This window comes from Triticum aestivum, chromosome 5B, assembly GCF_018294505.1.
Source record: "Triticum aestivum cultivar Chinese Spring chromosome 5B, IWGSC CS RefSeq v2.1, whole genome shotgun sequence".
Taxonomy (NCBI): domain Eukaryota; kingdom Viridiplantae; phylum Streptophyta; class Magnoliopsida; order Poales; family Poaceae; genus Triticum; species Triticum aestivum.
Window position 1 is genome coordinate 688,142,759 of NC_057807.1, and position 4,477 is coordinate 688,147,235.

Consider the following 4,477-nt stretch of genomic DNA (forward strand, 5'->3'; position numbering starts at 1 on the left):
CCTCGAGCTGCTCGGCGTGTCGGCGGCGGAAATAGGGATCCCAGAGCGGGCCGTCGGGGGTGTACCGCGGGCCTTCCCTCGCCGCCCGCGGCAGGGACGCGCGGATGCGTGCGATCTCTGCACGCCGCGCCGCCCCGGTGGGCGGTGGTGGCACTGGCACGCCGCCAGCACTGATCCTCCACGACCCGGGCACCCGCATGTCTGGCGGGGCCGGGTACTCGGCCTCGAAAAGGAGGCGAGCCTCATCCTCGTGCAGATGGCGGCGGCCGAAACCATTCTCCGCCGCGCCGTCGCCTGGGAAGCGCTCGGCCATCCTTCTGAGCTGGAGACGGCGAGAGGAGGAGAAGGGAGAAGTGGGCGCGTCGGCGGTGTAGTGCGTGTGCGTATCTCCGGCGGACTCGTTGTCGGCTTATATATGCGGGAGCTCCGCGCGGTAGGCTGGCCGGCGCGTTACACGTGGTGGGAGACGTGGCGGCCGAGGGGACGCGCGTCGCCCGGACTTCACTGCGCCGCCCGTGAGGCATCAATAGAGGCTGGCCAGCGCGGCAGCGCGTGCAGCTTTGGCATTGGTTCGCCACGGAAAACGAGGCGATGAGGATGACGAAGCGGCAAGAAGGGAGTCGATTCGCTGACGCGACTGGGCCACGGTGCTTTCGCGCCACAAAAGATTCGCCCGGCGCCCCCGAGTGACCCCCAGCGCGCCAGGTTCGGGTTGGGTACGCCAGCGCCAATTTTGGGCCGAGCCGGCGAAAAATGGGCCCCTGGGGGCGCGACTGGACACGGCGATTTTTTGGCGCCAGCGACCGAAAAATCGCCTGGGGGGCCTTGTTGGGGGCGCGGCTGGAGATGCTCTAACACCCCTAGTCCTGCAAGATCTACTAGACGTATCACAAGCAATGTTTTAAATAGCGGGCTATGGAAAATAGCGGTGGACCTCCAAATCAGCTATAGCAGGCTATAGCGGGCTATTTGTGAAGGCGACCATTTAGCGGCACCCTGCTGAAAAGGCTATAGCGGGCTATAACGGAGCTATAGCTGGCTATTTAAAACTATGATCACAAGAGGGCTACAATGATGCTCCTTGAGTTGTGTTGGATGGAGGAGTCAGAGGAGCTAGCTCTCTCCTTCTCCCGGGAAAAATGCGTGTGTGTGGGTGGTGGATATGGAGATGTGAACCGAAGGGAAGCCGCTCCTCCTGCATGGAGGGTTCCTGGGGGTCTTATAGGCCGGGCCCCAGGGTACAATGGTAAGTCTACACGGGCGCGAAGCCCCGGTGTCACCGTCTTGGTCTTTGCGCGGGGCCCGCCGGCTGCGGGACGCACCGACAAGGCTTCACTGTGGCACATCTGTAGTCATGTCACGGAGTAGTTGGAACACTGTCGGGCCGCACGGACTCCGGTCGCTCGGGTCAGGGGAGCGTCGCGAATCGTAGCCATGCCTCTTTCGGTCAACAGAGAGGAGTGCACTGTTGCCATGCTCCTCCGCCGTGGAGGGGTTATCTTGTCGTACGGCTGGATGGAACAAGTGCTGATATATTGAGGGGCACTTGCTGCCCCTTTGTTTTTGAAAATCGTTAAGTGTGGATGCGCCTATCGGGGGTCATTTCCCCGTGAATGAGGGACGCCATTTGTGGCTTATGAATCCTCATGACATATCTATAATACCGGTGACTGGAACTTTCAGTCAATAAAGTAAGGCATGTTATCTCTAAAAAAAACTCAAATAGACTGCACTCAGTACAGCCCATTCAGCACATGTTATTTTTTAAAAATTTAAAAAGTATTTAACTCATAATCACAGTAATACAAATAAAGTTCAACTGTTCATGTGGTATTAATAATTATGAATATTATACATAAAACTAAAACAACTAACTTTAGAAATTGTTCATTTATTATTTTGAAACATTAATATAGTTGAAATAGCATAACTAAAAATAAAGATCTTTTGCAATATTAAATAATTCAATATATTAAAAGTACATTTTGTAAATATTATTTAATAATTCAAACATTTGAATAATTACATGCATATTCTGATAATCCATGGGTATGTTGTTTAATATTTTTTCTATAACTAAAAATTATTCATAATTTAAAATGTATATATGAATATTAACTCGTGAATTATATTTACATTACATAAAAATATGAATATAAGTCATGAGCGAAATTGTACACCAGTGAATGTGCATAAAATATTTAGTAAATTTTGTTATCCATATATTTCTATAAATTAAAAATAATCACGCATGTATACAATGTTTGTATTCACTATACGTGTATAAATCTAATATTTTTCGATATATAATCCATGATAGTATATTTGAAATGTCAGTAGTTAGTACACATTTTTAAACACTCCTGATTTTTTTAAAAACATTATTTTCTAAATAATACGTGAATATTTCTCAAAATTACAGTAACATGTTTAGTAAGTTGTTTTATTGCATACATATGTTTTTAGGGGTTTTATTGCATACGACTATGTATTTATTTTGTGTGCACATGAATATTTATGGCATGTGCCTGGTTTATAATTTTTGTTAAATAATACATTCATTTATTATGATTATAATCTACACACATTTTATATATTTCTTGAAATAATAATGTGTGCAGAATTCAGAGTAGTAGCATGTGTGTCAGTGTGATTATAATTTACAGATTAAAAAAATTAACATGTGCTAAATGGGCCGCAACAACTGCAGCCCATTTAAGTAGCACAAGCTTTTTCCTACAGTACATTAAGCTTGAGGTGTGATTCTCAAAAAAGAAAATTAAGCTTGAGGTGCAATAGGTGGGATGCAAATTTGCTTTGTATAGTGGCCAGCGGAGGCAGGCCGCACTGTTCCTAGGTTTGAACCATCTAAGTGACAATTTTTTATTTCAGTTTTACTTGCGTACTGATAGAGGGACCCACTAATCAGAGACATAGTTATTGAACTAAAATCATGTTTCGTGTTACAAGTGGACTCATGCCACGTCAGCCAAATACGGTGCCACATCAGCATACTTTACATCTACGAATGGCTTTAGCATCGTATTTGCACATTCTTCGTGTCAAGATTTAGAACCAGTTCAGCGCATTTTTTAAATTTAGGCACTGAAGTGAACATCCGTGGCAAGTTTAGACACCACTAGTAATATTTCCTCTTCTGATTACCATGAAAGAAAATATTTGTGGAAGAGTATGACTTATGTCATGGCCGCATGCGTGTTAATATAGCTGAACATGGTTACAAGGTGCGGCAGATTGTTATGGACTTGACCCCTAGTCCAAGCTATACAAGATAAGGATCTATCCTACTAACAACCCGCCTTGTACAAGAAACAAACACATGCACATACATACGTTACATGTTGTCACGATACTACAAGTCTATGGTTTAACAACATCCTAGTGGTCATGTATTTACTTCTAGATTAATTTTTTGCAGATTTTTTTAGCATCCCATCCTAGTCTCTTTCATGATTGTTTCTCTAACTATCCCAGTTAGACGAATGGGCGGATTAAGTCACTTGTAGGGATGCAAAAAGAAAAAAATGATCATATTTTTTCTCTCTTGCTGGTTTGCCCTTGTTTGGTGTACAATCCATGCATGTAGTCTTTAGTTTGCATCCACCTACTACTACTAGTATAATGTACTTGTTCGGATTCATCCCAAAGGCGTGTACCCAAGTGAGAGTATGTTCGTTACTGTGGGTAGTTTTGGAATTGCCCCAATGCGTGTGTTTTTAACAGTATTAAATTCCCACACAAAAAAGATGTTATCATCCGAGCTACATGATGGATCTGTATTTGGTGCTATTCTAACATGTGGAGAATCAAGCGACTAGGGCCTTTGGGCGCAGCTGTTGTGAGGCGATAGCACGGATATGTTTAACCTATTTTGGATAGTAAATAAAGGAGTAATAGATGATGTGCTTGAGTCACGTAATCTTTGTTATCGCTGATTGTGATTGGGCCTTTTACTACGTGCTGGGTATACATAATTTTGTTTTTGTCAGCATCAATGGCCTCTCTTGCCAATGCTAGCGTGCAAGCAATATCTGTTCAGGAATAGCATGGCTCTAAAAGTACTAGTAGAAAAGGGGGCAATGGTTCAGGCCGGGCCAGCCCATTAGTCCCGGTTCAGTCCAGAACCGGGACCCATGGGGCATTGGACCCGGTTCGTGAGCCCCGGGGGCCGGCCAGGCCACGTGGGCCATTGGTCCCAGTTCGTCTGGACCTTTTGGTCCCGGTTGGTGGGACGAACCGGGACCAATGGGCCTCGCTCCTGGCCCATCACCACTGGTCCCGGTTGGTGGCTTAAACCGGAACGAAAGGCTGCCCTTTAGTCCCGGTTCATGCCACCAACCGGGACTAAATGGTTGGTCCTCGTTGCGGTCAGAGTTTAGTCCCACCTCGCCAACCGAAGGGCGCTCACACCGGTTTATAAGCCCCTCCCTTTCTGCCTTGTTGAGCTTCTCTCAAA